The sequence below is a fragment of the Gossypium arboreum genome, unplaced genomic scaffold (genome assembly GCF_025698485.1).
Source record: "Gossypium arboreum isolate Shixiya-1 unplaced genomic scaffold, ASM2569848v2 Contig00426, whole genome shotgun sequence".
NCBI classification, from domain to species: domain Eukaryota; kingdom Viridiplantae; phylum Streptophyta; class Magnoliopsida; order Malvales; family Malvaceae; genus Gossypium; species Gossypium arboreum.
This window is the reverse complement of record NW_026440542.1, coordinates 5,001-20,711: the sequence shown is the minus strand read 5'-3', so window position 1 is coordinate 20,711 and position 15,711 is coordinate 5,001. Positions and strand designations below refer to the sequence as shown.

Below are 15,711 nucleotides of genomic sequence, written 5' to 3'. Positions count from 1 at the left end.
TTTTTCTATATTATAGATTATAGGAAAACGGGCCAAAACTTATCTTTCTTTAATTTCATTTTATTTAAAAATGTAAGAAAAGCCCTTCGTTAGAAATTGTAGTTAGAAAAGGCACACTAGAAAACGAAGGATGGCTGGAATCTCACATTGATTTTTTTTCGCAATTTTGTTGAACTGTATGTATCAAAAGGTGCCTGTACGGCTACTAAGGGATACAATTTTATCCTAATCAACTGACTTTATCGAGAAAGATTACTTTTTTAGGGCCAAGAGGTTGATAGCGAGATCTCGAATCAACTTATTGGTCTTATGGTATATCTCAGTATAGAGAATGATACCAAAGATCTGTATTTGTTTATAAACTCTCCTGGCGGATGGGTAATACCCGGAGTAGCTATTTATGATACTATGCAATTTGTGCAACCAGATGTGCATACAATATGCATGGATTCATTGTTCAATGGGATCTTTTCTCCTGGCCGGAGGAGAAATTACCAAACGTCTAGCATTCCCTCACGCTCGGCGCCAATGAGTTTTTTTATTTGATGGAAAGAAAAAGAAGACTATGCCTTCGCCATATGAAATATGAATTAGTAAGTAATAATAGCATGGCACTTCGAATTGATATGATATTTTTTTTGATTTCTTTTTTTTTTTCAAAACATTAGATTATGTATCGAAAGAGTAGTATGAGAGAAAGGCATTTCCAATTTTATCTTAGCTTTGGGGCCCATCTCAGCGTCACAAACTTTTTTTTCTTTTCACACCTAGAGGCTATTAACAATATTTATAACAATATTTATGTTATAAAATAAAAGAGTACGAAAAAAAAAGACTATTTTTTTCTTTCTTTTTTTTGAAAAAAAAAAGAAACTTTGGGATTGCTGAATCACAGACGAAATAAATATATAAAGCAACGGAGCCATCATAGTATTTTTGAACTTTTCCGAAAAAAAAAAGAAGGGTGGTAATTGGATTATTTAGTGATCTGGGTCTAATAGACGCTCTCTCTATTTTCTCTTTTTCTTTTTTCGATGAAAGAAAAAAGAGAATTCCATTGTAAAGCCGTATGCAATGCACAAAAAATGCCTGTACGGTTGTTCAATTCTATCTTTTTTTCTTATTATTCTTTAGCTATTTTTAGCTATTCTTCTCGCCTCATTATGTGAGTTAGAAGAACCTTTTATTATGTTATATCATCAGGGTAATGATCCATCAACCTGCTAGTTCTTTTTATGAGGCACAAACAGGAGAATTTATCCTGGAAGCGGAAGAACTACTGAAACTTCGCGAAAGCCTCACAAGGGTTTATGTACAAAGAACGGGCAAGCCCCTATGGGTTGTATCCGAAGACATGGAAAGAGATGTTTTTATGTCAGCAACAGAAGCCCAAGCTCATGGAATTGTGGATCTTGTAGCGGTTAAATAAGTTAAATAACAAATAGCAATAGCAACGATTTAACACCAATCCACAATTTAATTAAGATTGATTTAATCCCTCTTCTTCCTTTCCTTCTTAACTTAAGCCTAAAGCCTAAGGGGTTAATATTTTATTAATCTATTAAATAGAAAAAGAAGTAATTCAGAATCATCTGGTTAGGATCGATCTAAACCAGTCTATTATGTATATAATTCAGTATGCCAACTATTAAACAACTTATTAGAAATGCAAGACAGCCAATTAGAAATGTCACGAAATCCCCTGCTCTTGGGGGATGTCCTCAGCGCCGAGGAACATGTACTAGGTGTAGCAAAAGGACTTGTTCAGATCATGGGCTGAGAAAAAAGAAACAACTTTTTCAGTATCAACGATCCGTACCAGTGAATAGAATGGGGTTCGTCCGTTCACTATCTAAAAAAGCTAGATCTACCATATCCTTCTATTGTGTATGAAATTTATGGTTTCCATTGGCGCAAATCCAATCTTAGAATTTAAGATGAGAAAAAATTCCCCATTGGTAGCAAATGCTTATCCATTAAGCGGGGAAAATCCTATTTAAAAAGCAAAAAGATTATGCTTCGACTCTTGCAAAGAACGGACTAACAGGGTCAGCTGCCCAATTAATCCTCATCCTTACATACCGTTACTGTATAAGATAGATCTCGTTGTGAAAGATCTATTACTGGAAAATTTATGAGTAGAGCCGAAGAGTGTGAACTGTACAAGTTACCAATTAAATGAAGGAATGAGCTCCGGTGTATAGAGAGGACCTCACCGTTTAAGAAGTAACCATAGAAACGATGGAACCCACTATTTATTTATCCATTTCTATTTACTCCTTTATTTTAGTTAATATGCTTTTTTTGATACCTAGTATCAATACAATTTCTTATTTCAAGGCGAAATGAAATGCCTAGAAAAAGGAAAATCGTGGTCGGGACGGTTAGAGTAGCAAAAGCCATTGAATTTTTATTTTATACATTGAAGAATCCGTTTTGTTATTAATAGACTAGAAAAGAATAACTGAAAGAAAGAATTAGTTATTCATCAAAATTTCTTTTATTCAATGACCAGAATTAAACGGGGATATATAGCTCGTAGACGTCGAAAAAAAATTAGTTTATTTGCATCAAGCTTTCGGGGGGCTCATTCAAGACTTACTCGAACTATTACTCAACAAAGAATAAGAGCTTTGGTTTCGGCTCATCGGGATAGAGATAGGAAAAAAAGGGATTTTCGTCGTTTGTGGATCACTGAATAAATGCAGTAATTCGTGGGTGGGGGTATCCTATAGTTATAGTCGATTAATACACAATCTGTACAAGAAACAGTTGCTTCTGAATCGTAAAATACTTGCACAAATAGCTATCTCAAATAGGAATTGTCTTTATATGATTTCCAACGAGATTAGAAAATAAGGAGATCGGAAGGAATCCAACGAAATGCTTTAAATGAAATGGGGTTCCTCGAGAATGAACTCGGGGAAGGTAGAGTAGAAATTAATATGATAAAAAATTCTGATTCTGATAAGGTCATCAAAACAAGATGAGCGAAGACGCTCAATAAAAAAAATATTTTTTTTCTTCCCCAACCGGATTCGATTCTTTTGAAGGGTGTTTATTTATTTCTGGTTCTAAGAGCAGTAGTTCTAGTGGTCGACTCTGCTTCTTTCAAACTGTTTCTCATTATTAAGAAAGGGTAACGAAGATAAAATACGAGCTTGTTTTATAGCAATAGTAATTAATCGTTGTTGTTTTAAGGTCAATCTATTTACTCGCCTAGATAATATTTTTCCTTGTTCACTAATAAATCGACTAATTAAACTCATGTTTCTATAATCAATTGATCCCCTGATTGGATCGGGGCAAACGCTACGAAAAGATCGCTTGGATTTAAGAAAGAGTCGCTTGGATTTATCCATGATTTCTTTATTCCTTATTTCTAATATTTCTAAAAGAATCCTATCCCATCTCTATTTCTAAAATCCTATTTTGAAAATTCAAATTATAGAATTAATATAATAAATAGGATTGGTTTGTTTATTTTATTATTGTATTGTTTATTTTATTATTATTTATCATTTCAATATATAATTTAAATATATATAAATTAAAATATATTAATAATATTTAAATAAATAATATTAATAATATAGAAAGAAAATATGCGTTATATAACTAATTATATACTTAATATATTATATACCTAATGTCATATTTTCATATTCTCGAAGTGGTGACATACGAGCACTTGATTCGATTTATTTCTTTTATCTCCCGTGAATTGTATGTTTGTAAATAATAAGGACAGAATTTCTTCAATTCCAATCGATGGGCGTATTGTGTCGATTTTTTGAGTAATATACCTGGAAATACCTGTTGATTCCTTATTAACGCTGTTTCGAACACAACTGGTACATTCCAAAATAATCGTTACTCGGACATCTTTACTCTTGGCCATGAACCTCCTTTGAGTTTTTAATTCACCCAACTTTTCTATTTTCCGATCAAAAGCGAAGAAGAAAGGAATGAAAAAAGAAATAAAAGTTGTTAACTCAAACCAAATCTTGAAAGATTTTGTTGCAATCAATATAGTAAATCAATATAGATTTATAGTAAATAATAAGAATAAGTAATACAACGATTTCGAACTCTATTTAGAATCAAACCACTGTACGGTATTTTCTTTAAGTATCTTGTAGGATACTGTTGTTCCAGCCACATTTCTCTTTTCGCTCTACTAGTAATTTAATTGGAGCTTGAACCCGAGTTTCGGTGAGGTTGAATCCACTTTTTTCGTTCTACCTTCCTTATTTATTTTATCTAATTTTATCTAATTCTAAAAAACTAAAAAGGGGGCGAGAGAGTAGTCACAGATATTTGATTGTATCTCGATCTAATCTTTTTCGCCCCGTCCCGCGACAATAACTCGAATTAAAAAAAAGGGAATGTTAACGCATCCGGGAAGAAACGATTGATCTCTATCAATAAACCCGCTAAAGAACCGAACCAGAGAGTACTTAGTACCGGTGCTACGGAAAGATATGTTTTTAGATCTCGCATTTAAAATCCTCCTTCTTTATCGTATTACATTATGGTAATACATATATAATCGCATGTATGTGTGGTTAAAGACCACTTGGATTTGTCTATTTGTACCCGGAATTCCTAATTCAAAATTCAAATTTAAATGTACAATGATTCGATAGATAAGATTTTCCCTTTCTTAAAACAGCAAAACAAAATAGGTCCCTTTCCGCCTGAGAATTCCTGCCAAAAATATTCATTTATTATTCATTATATGGTTGTTATATGATATGAGACCAAAAAGAGGAAATGGAAAGATCCGTTTTGTATATCAATAGATGAAATAAGGGTGGAAAACAAGACAGGATTCTCTACAATGACATTGTAGGCCAATTGAAAGGGATGTAGCGCAGCTTGGTAGCGCGTTTGTTTTGGGTACAAAATGTCACGGGTTCAAATCCTGTCATCCCTACCTATTACTTCTCCTTTGAGCAGTAACGAGGGAGTCGTTTTAGATTGATTAAAATTAAGCATACATAATCTATCGTTTTCATATTATATATGATATATGATAGTATAGTTGTGCGATGTATTGGGGTTATAAAAAAAAGAATCCTCTTTTTACAGTCTTATTTATTAAGAAAGCGCTTAGTTCAGTTCGGTAGAACGTGGGTCTCCAAAACCCAATGTCGTAGGTTCAAATCCTACAGAGCGCGATTCCGCTCTTGTTAGGTCGAAAATTACACCGAACTGAAAAAAATTGAACAGCAATTCGAATTTGACCTCCTTGATTAAATTATTAAATTCAAATTATTAAATAAATTGAAATTAAAAATTTAAGAATTAAAGGGCCAAAAAAAAAGGGTATGTTAATTAATCAAAGGTCCAACTGATCACCACGTCTGTATTGTAAATATGCGGTTACGAATAATCCAGCCAAAGTAATAGGAATTAGACCTAAGACGATTCCAAATAGAAAAACTTCAATCATTTCAATTTATTTGAAAGGAGAAAAAGAAAGGTAATATCTATCCCTAAATATTAATTTCTATTGCCCATGAATATCAATACCTAATAATTGATAATTAACACGGTAAGGAGCTATAGAATATATGGAATAGGGCAGAAAGCTTTGTTTTTATGAATTGTTCGTTCATTGAATTAATTTTCAAATAAGTCGTATCTTACTCAGACCAATAAATAAAGCTGAGGTTATAGTTAAAGCCGCTAGTAAAAAACCGAAATAACTAGTTATAGTAGGCATGAAGGAGCTAAATGAAATATGTTCTTTTTATACATATGTTTATAAAGCACTTACCTAAGTTTCAATTTTTAAACGAGAGGGGGATAAGCAAAAATACCAATTGAAATAATAAGTTCAATTGAAATTTTTTGCTTCATCAATCATTATAAATGGTATTCACAAAAATAGAGCGGCAGGACAAGAGTAGAAAAGAAAAAGAAATCGATTCATCATCTTTGTAGTTAGGTCAAGAAAACCTTTGATCTAATACAAGAATACAAGAAAAGGCCGCCTCACAAATATTGATTAGTAGAATTTTTTTATTCCTTGCTCTTTTTTTTATCTATATCTAACGACTACTCTTACTTGTTACTAGACGACTAAGCAATTCCTTAAAATAAAAATAAAAAAAAAAAGAGGGCTTCCAACAAAAAACAAAACCTCTTGTGCAACTACGAAAAAAAGTCAATTTTTATATTTCGCATCTAATTGACTTGCGGAAATATGATAATTTCCTTCATGAATTATTATAAACCAACTCGTTGGATTCACGGGTTACCTGATCTTCCGTTTCTAGGCCCAAGCCAATACCTCCAGGAATTTGAGGAATTTTCTATTGCATGATACCTGGTTATACATCGACAAGCAAGAAGAAGAAAGAAATTATCTAGCACTTCACGTCGATATACTGTTTGAAATTGCGTTGCTGTGTCAGAAGAAGGATAGCTATACTGATTCGGTATACTCTAAAAATACCTTTGGTACAATATTGACGATCTCACAAAGATTTAGTTTCGGTGAATTCCCATTTACTGATCCCATCTTTTACGGAATCGATCCCCTACAAGAATATGTGGAGCTCGGCATGTCTGGAAGCACAGGAGAACGTTCTTTTGCTGATATTATTACCAGTATTCGATACTGGGTCATTCATAGTATTACTATACCTTCCCTATTCATCGCGGGTTGGTTATTCGTCAGCACAGGTTTAGCTTATGATGTGTTTGGAAGCCTCGTCCAAACGAGTATTTTACAGAGAGCCGACAAGGAATTCCATTAATAACTGGCTGTTTTGATTCTTTGGAACAACTCGATGAATTTAGTAGATCTTTTAGGAGGACCCAATGACCATAGATCGAACCTATCCAATTTTACAGTGCGATGGTTGGCTGTTCACGGACTAGCTGTACCTACCGTTTTTTTTGGGGTCAATATCAGCAATGCAGTTCATCCAACGATAAACCTAATTCGAATTAATTATAGAGCTATGACACAATCAAACCCGAACGAACAAAATGTTGAATTGAATCGTACCAGTCTCTACTGGGGGTTATTACTCATTTTTGTACTTGCTGTTTTATTTTCCAATTATTTCTTCAATTAAGAAAAAAAAAGAGTAGTAGAATACTAAATAATAGTAGGAATTTCTTATCCCATTCGGAAGGATTGTATCTCATAATTATCTATGACTGTTTATGTCTTTAGCATGACCACTTGATGAAATGCGGAGGAAGCGGGATAAATGGCCGATACTACTGGAAGGATTCCTCTTGGATAATAGGTACGGTAACTGGTATTCCTGTGATCGGTTTAATAGGTATTTTCTTTTATGGTTCATATTCTGGATTGGGTTCGTCCCTGTAATATGGAATAATGGATAATGGGACGAACTAAGTTATAGGCATGAAAGTGTAAGAACTCAACGGGGCCCGCCTCCTCTTCTTTGTCTGATTCGCGAGGAAGGGTCCTGTTGAATTCTTTAATGATCATGATCATAATATTTTGGTCGTATAAATGACAACAAATGGATCACTTTTTCCGATGATTTTTTGAAAATGAACTCAATTTCAATTAATTGATTCATAGCATCTGTTCTTCGATAGTATCTATCGATACTTTCAAGGTTAGAAGAAAAAGGAATCACTCAATTGGATGACACAATACAATATATATTTAATATTTCTTTTTTTCTGTCGACCAGATTCAAACCTTTTCTAGACTAGTCTAACCTTACTCGATTTATTTTAGTATTTCATCAAAGTTTGAAATTATTTTATAAGTTTATCGCCTTGATTCTATTTTATCAAAAAAATCGGTAAGGATTCTTCTTTTTTTGGTTGTCCATTACTTAGTATATTATACTTATTTCGACTTATTTTATACTTATTATATTATCCTTATTACTTATTCTATTATAAGTAAATCGAAAAATAAAGGGTTCTGAAAAATCTGGAAAAATCGAAACTAAGAATAGAAATCTTTGACGAACGGGTCCTGAATTGAAGATATTTCGACACAAGAAAAGGAATTTTACACACCCTTTTCTTGTGTCGAAGGCTAGAAAGACGAAGAATACTCCCTGTAATTATTTGTTCCCCTCATTTAATTTATCCTTCCTTTCTATTCTCCACTTACTTATCTTATGTTTAGTATCTACTCAAATTGAATTTAGAAAACAAAACCTATTCTGTAACATTTAAATCTGACACTGACAATAGGAATATAATTACACCCCCCAATTTAGTCCAATTTAGATTGAAAAAGAAAAAAGAGGTAAAGACAAATAGTCTTCTTCACAATATACATATTTTGTTTTGAATTTTGAATGCGGTAAAAGCAATTCCTAGAGAAAGAATAGAAACAAGCAAAAGACTTTTCATCCCTTTTTTCATTATACCTAACCTAATTGCCAGGAATAATTTGTTCTTTTTTACAAATTTGATGTTGATAAATCCACAGATCTAGAAATTCATTTCGGACACTTGAACCTTCTCAAACTGTTTCTTTTTAAGAACCAAAAAGATTTGTGCAAAAACAATAGATGCCAAGAAGAACAAAAGACCTTGGACGCGTAGTGGGTCTTGAAGTACTATTTCTGCATCCCCCTGACCAAATCCACCCACATTAGGATTAATTGTTAATGGTTGATCGAGTTTGATAGATTCACCCTCTGAAACAAGAAGTTCTGGTCCTGGGGGGATAATATCAACCACTTGATGTCCATCCAAGGCATCCGTTATGGTTATTTCTACCCCCCTTTTTCTTTTCGTATGATTTTGCTTACTATACCTGTTGCCGTAGCATTATAAACAGTATTGTTACTTTTGTTCCTGTCGGATAAATCTGCCCCTTCCCCTGTTTCCGCCTACGTATATGGGATATTTTAAGAAATGAGCATCCTTATTACTAGCAGGGTCTGGGGAAAGAATAGGAAAGGTGATTTCACCATATATTTTTACCAGGAACAGGACCTATCACAAGAATATTTTCTTAGTGGGGTAGTTCTGAAAAGACAGATTGCCTATCTTTCTTTCATCTCGGGCGAATACGATCAGGCGGGGCTAACTCAAACCCTCTGGTAAAATAAGAACAGCACCCACATTCAAAGCCCTTTCTTACCATTAGCAAGAACTTGTTTCAGTTGCATATCATAAGGAATTCTAACAACCGCTTCAAATACAGTATCAGGAAGTACCGCCAGTGGAACCTCAATATCCACGGGTTTATTCGCTAAATGGCAATTGGCACATACAATACGCCCAGTTGCTTCTCGTGGATTTTCATACCCCTGCTGCGCAAAAATGGGATATGCATTTGAAATGGAAGCCCCGGTTATTATATAGATCATGAGCGATACGGAAATGGATCGAGTAATCTCCTCCTTTATCCAAGAAAAAGTATTTCTAGTTTGCATGGTCCAATCATTGATCCCGAAAATTTCTACAATAAAATTAGGTAGGTCACTAGTATAGTTCCTCAGCCACGATTCTGCTATTTACTTTACTGAAAACTGAAAAAAAATGACTGAAACAGAGGAGAAATTGTATTCTCCTGATGGGTAGAAAGAGTAAAGTAAGTACGACTTTGCATGCTTTGCTTATCTCGAAAGTAAGAAAGATTCTAATTGAATCCGTGAATCATTTTTCAGTCATTCATTGAATGATAAATAACTACAAGTGACGGAGATACACGATTTAAATAACGAAAGATCCAATATTTTAAAATTGTATCTAGAATGACTGGAAAAGTAGAAACAAGACCAGATATAATTTGATCATTATGAGCAAATCCAAAATCTTTGTATATAGAGCCAATCATTAGTTCCCAAATCGTGGGGCGAATGAAACCTATACATAAATCTGTTAATAAAAGAATAGAAAAAGCTTTTATTGTGTCGCTTAAATTATATAGGAATTCTTGAACCCAAGAGTTAAGAATAAGAAGTTCTTCATTCCCCAAAATAGAATAACCACTTAGAATAACGAAACAGATTAGATTGGTCGAGAAGTGCAAAATCGTATGGATATGATCCTCATTGTGCAGCTTGATCAATTGGATCGTTTCTTTTTGGATTCCTATACGAAGCTTTTGTAGATGTGTTTCCGGGTATTCTTTATCATTTCGTCCAACAGGAAGAGTTCCTCTACTTCTATGAATTGTTCTAGAATACTCTTTTCTTGAATATCATTCAAAAAAGTTTCGGATTGCCTAGTATCCCACCAATTAGTAATCCAAGATTTCAGACTTTTATTAAATGAGAGAGAGATCCACCAGGGCAAAAATACTATAGATGCAAGATATAGAAGGGGAGTGAATGCTTTCTTTTTTGCCATTTTTTCATCTGTGAGTTGTTAATGAACCCACCTCATTCGTTGACTTTATGTGATCTAATCTTTCTATCAAGCATGCCTTTCATTATATTATAAAGTAGGGGCCCATGAATCTATTCTCTGTTTTTTTTTGATTCAGTGCTTAGCCCTTGAATCTAATTGAATCTAAAAAGAATACAGAATATAGAAAATAAGAATCCACTTTGAATTCGAATGAAATATATATATTATTGTTATATTGTTTTTGTTTCCATATATCTCAATTGATCAAATTCGAAGCAATTGCCTCTCTTTGATAACTGCCCGAAAGAACCGCTTCAAATAATAAAGATTGTTCTATTCAGATTTTGAGACGAAGGAGCGCCCTGTCTATATCAAGATCGCAATCAAATATGTCGAAAATTTTCGCGGGTTATCTAAACTATATATAGTCTAGAGTCCAGCAATAATTGAAAAAAAAATTAGGAAAAATATTATGCTGATCAAAATGAGTGACAAAAAAGACAGAAAAGTTATCATTACGTTTATCATTATGTTATAAGAAAGAAATCCACTTGTTTAGTTCTTTAGTTCTTAAGGAGCACAAAAGAAAGGATAAAAGGAGGGCCGATTGAGAAAAGAAAAGTAGAGAAAATTTACAAGATATGATCTATCTGTATCTAACGTATCAACTCCAAATATTGCAAATAAAAAGCGAAAGTCTTTATTTCGATTTGATATATGAGATGAATCCAGTATTTCGATTTCTTGCTTATTTTGTTACTGAATTAAGTTGAGCGGTTTTACATTTACAGACGCATAAAAACTATTTTGTGGACAAAAAACTGTTTTTTATGTTATGACTCTTCCGTATACGTCCGCTTTGGTTTGAATGGGCATTCTGAAGAAACTTCAGTTTAGTTCTGCTATAGAAAAAGAGGATTCTTGGATTGAGCTTTTCCTCCCGGCGAGAAAGCTTTTATTCTGCAATTCATTTCAAAAGACTTCAATCGGTACACGCAAAAAATAGGCCAATTCAGCAGCTTTTTGTTCAATTTCGCGCGGAGTCAAATTCTCATCAGTACGAGTCAAGGGAACGGCCCCCTGGCCTCTGATTTCCATATAAAGGACACGACGAGCATAAATACCCTCTTTAACTTCTATTCTGATGGACTGAATATCTTCATAAGGAATCGTAGAAAGATGCGACGATTTTTTCCAGGAAAACCCCAACGAAAAATACAGACTATTCCCTCCTTTCTATCGAATCGATCATAACCACTGCCTACATTCCAAAAAATTGTGCACCACAAATAGGAACTAATAAAGAGGCCTGCGATCCCATAGAAAGACATCACGATTCCTTGTGGAAAAAAAACTATTTGCTGAGACGGAAATAAAGATATCAAATTCCTACCAAGATAACTAGAAGTTCCAACTAATAAAAACCCTAATGAACCAAAAAAAAGGATAAAGGCCCAGCAAAAATTGCTTGTTTTTCGAGATCCCACTATAAATTCTATCCATATAGATTCTGATCGCCAACTCATACATACTAGATCCAGTTGCATTTTATTCGAATTGAGAGAATAACCAAAAAAATTCGACTTTACTTTTTTTGTTTCCGAAGTAACTCTCATCAACTAGTACTATTTTGATATGAACTTTTAGAAGGAATTCATCAAATTGCTTCGATCTAAAATCATCCCCTTTATATGATCGCCTATACGGATCTACTAGATATATAGACTTTAATTTCATACATCCGTTCGGTACCGATCCACTTGCTATAATTCATTTAACCCTATACCATGTTTACGTATGCATAAGAGGGGCTTTTTCATTTATGTTCGGTTCGGGTAAGCCGGATGTTATACAATATTCTACTAAATAGGTATCCATGACATCTAAGTCTTGAAAAAAAATAGATAAGATTTGGTCTTGGCCCCATCGAATCTAAAAAATCTTAGTTTTTTGAACATACAAAGATAAAGAAGCCATTGCAATTGCCGGAAATACTAGGCCTACTAAAGGCACAAAAATAGAGGGAAAACTGCTGAAAGTTGTCATAAAATGGGTACCTCAATTTAATATTTGTACCTGTTATTGTTATATTGTTTAGTTAGAAATATATCTTATAACGATTATATTATAATTCGTATATTATACTAATTATATCTAAATACTAAGTATATCTAAGCGAATCTATATATCTAATAGATATCTAATAAGTGCAAGGAATGTAGAATTAAATAAAAGGACTTGCCCATCTTTTTAAATCAAATAAAATAGATGTATATGATAAGATAATCCACTTTCTTTATTATCTTACTTTATTCTTACTTTTCTTATTATTCTATTGTTCTTGTCTTCTAATTTGCATTTTTGAATTTAATAAAGAAAGAGTTTATTACAAATTGTCGAAAGATTCGATTCGTTAGAATCTGATCCAAGAACAGGGATTATTAGTAAAATAGAATTTTCGGGATATAGAAAGATGCAAAACTCTATATTTCTATTCTATTTTTCTCTATTTAAATTTATATACATACGCAATAGAGGAGGATAAAATTCGTTTTATTTGTCTCTCCAAATTCGAATTTCATTTCACAGAAGGAAAAATTCGCTTTTTATCTTGTTGCTAGAGGTTTACTCATTAGTAATATCGGATAATGATAATAATAATTATCCACATAATTTGTTTTTCGACAATTTTTTGTCACAAAGTCAAAGCCCATTACGCGGGCTTTGACTTTGATTCTGATAAACTAACTAACTACCTTTTCACTACAAATAAAAAAATTTCACTTAAGACTCTACTTGATTGAATTTTGATTCAAAGGGAAAAAACCGTGGAGCTGAACTAACTCACCAGAACACCTTTTAAAGGATTACGTGGTACGATTGATCGAATAAACCCTTATGGAATAAATATTCAGCCGCCTGTGAACCTTCCGGTATTGTTTTATTCAATGTTTGCTCAATTACTCTTTTACCCGCAAATGCAATATAGGCATTGGGTTCAGCAATAATGATATCCCCCAACATACCAAAACTCGCAGTCACTCCACCAGTAGTAGGAGATGTAAGAATTGATACATAAAATAACTTTTTATTTGATTGATAATCATATAAAGCGGAAGATATTTTAGCCATTTGCATCAAGCTCAAACTTCCTTTCTGCATGCGTGTTCCTCCGGAAGCACACACTAGAATAAGAGGTAAAAATTATTGGTAGCATATTCGATCAAACGGGTGATTTTCTCGCCTACTACAGATCCCATACTCCCCCATAAACTGAAAATCCATAACCCTGATTGCTATAGGAATACCGTTTAGTTGACCCGTGCCTGTTTGAATAGCCTCAGTTAATCCTGTCTTTCTTTGATAAAATCAATACGATCTTTATAAAGCTCTTCTTCAGACTGAAATTCAATGGGATCCAGAGAGATCATGTCTTCATCCATAGGACCCCAAGTGCCTGGATCAATCGAAAGTTCGATTCTATCTGAACTCCTCATTTTCAAATGATATCCACATTGTTCACAAATATTCATTTTTGAATTAAGCGATTTCTTATAATTTACTCCATAACAATTTTCGCATTCGCATTGAACCCACAAATCCTTGTATAGATCGAGATCATTAGAACTTTCTTTAGAGTTAAATCATTACCATTTTCACGAGTTATTATATCGAAATTTTGCCTTCACTACTATTTCCACCTTCGCCGCAAATGTAATTATAAATATAATTATCATTGAATTGTCACTACCACTTAAAATGGAACTATCAATACAGATTTGAGAACGAAGATAAGAGTCAATACAACTATTAATGTGATTATTCCAACCACAGTTAGTATCATTATCATACAAGTTAAAATGATAGTGGGGCTCATCATTTTTCGATCCATTATTCATATAACTAGAATTATGATAACTATAAAAAACTTTCTAGTTCACTCAAAAAAGAATGATCATTGTTAAGCTCAAAAATTTGATTTTCACTATCAAAATATATGGAATAACGGTCCTGATTACTATCCCTAATTAAAAAGGTGTCATCAGAAATGAAATTCCGAATGTCTTTGACGTCAACTAAATGATCAACCTTACTGTAATAACTAGAGCTGTCACTACAATCATGAATGTTTTTATCCGTATCATTTCTAGTCGGGTCTTCGTTTACAGTAGTATTTTCAACAGGACCAAGGCGGCTATCCATTGATTTACTTAGCCCACATCTGTATTCTAATTCTCCCTTAGACAAGATCAAATTGAACCATGATTTTTCCATAGAGCTTTCTTGCCTCTATTTCCATGAAAGTACAGTAGATGAATAGTCATTCGATGAAAAATCAATTGAATATTTTATTTCCTATCAGAATACGCATACTAGATACAATCACTAGGGTTATTAACGAACAATGAGTGAATATTGAAAGAAACGATTCTCTTTTGTGAGAACCTAGAGTAGCAGTTCATTATATATGATAGGATAGAGCTCTTTTTCTTTTGAATTAGAAATATCAATTTTCAATTAGAAATAGTGATTTCCCCATGTTGTGTAAAATCCGCACTGAAAAAATTGAAAAAAGAAATTTTTCTCCTATCAAGAACCTTTTTCGTAAAATCTCGTCTACTAATACAATAAGTTTCTATTCCAACACGGAGCCAAAAGGACAACATACAGGATGGGTAGAAGAAGTTGTGATGCTTGGCTCGATCCATGATCCGAAACCGTGGTATATAGGATAGAAAAGAATACACCAATCCTAAGGATCCATACATAGGATTAATTATGGACCCAGGAGAAAATTTGAGTTGTGTTTAGTCTTTTATTTTTGTATTTAAGATCTTGTATATCTAGATAAAAATATATCTATCAAAAATATAGACAATAGAATCGGCTCAATCCTTTTAGTAAAAGATTGGGCCGAGTTTAATTGCAATTCAACAAACCGACAGTAATTACTGGATTACAAAGTATCCATTGCTTCGAATTCAAATTTGATTTATGAAGCTGGTTTATCTCATTTTTCCACTTTATCTAATTTATCCACTGCGTCGAATTCAAATTTGATCGCCTTCCATACTTCACAAGCAGCAGCTAGTTCAGGACTCCATTTGCTAGCCTCGCGGATAATTTCATTACCCTCGCGGGCAAGGTCACGTCCTCATTACGAGCTTGTACACATGCTTCTAAAGCTACTCGATTAGCTACAGCACCCGGTGCATTTCCCCAAGGGTGTCCTAAAGTTCCTCCACCGAATTGTAGTACGGAATCATCTCCAAAGATCTCGGTCAAAGCAGGCATATGCCAAACGTGAATACCCCCCGAAGCTACGGGCAGAACACCTGGCATAGAAACCCAATCTTGAGTGAAATAAATACCACGGCTTCGATCTTT

The 15,711-nt window shown here is 33.6% G+C and overlaps 1 non-coding gene and 3 pseudogenes across 1 annotated transcript; 1 reads left to right on the top strand and 3 right to left on the bottom strand.

Annotated features, from left to right (window-relative positions):
- Positions 1-4,865: 4,865 nt before the first annotated feature.
- On the top strand, positions 4,866-4,939 carry TRNAP-UGG (transfer RNA proline (anticodon UGG)). Its single transcript has one exon. It is a non-coding gene; the product is annotated as a tRNA-Pro (tRNA).
- Positions 4,940-8,297: 3,358 nt separating this feature from the next.
- LOC128289085 (cytochrome f-like) lies at positions 8,298-9,477 on the bottom strand (annotated as a pseudogene).
- Positions 9,478-13,021: 3,544 nt separating this feature from the next.
- Positions 13,022-14,827, bottom strand: LOC128289086 (acetyl-coenzyme A carboxylase carboxyl transferase subunit beta, chloroplastic-like; annotated as a pseudogene).
- Positions 14,828-15,322: 495 nt separating this feature from the next.
- Positions 15,323-15,711, bottom strand: part of LOC128289087 (ribulose bisphosphate carboxylase large chain-like) — a 1,621-nt pseudogene continuing 1,232 nt past the window's right edge.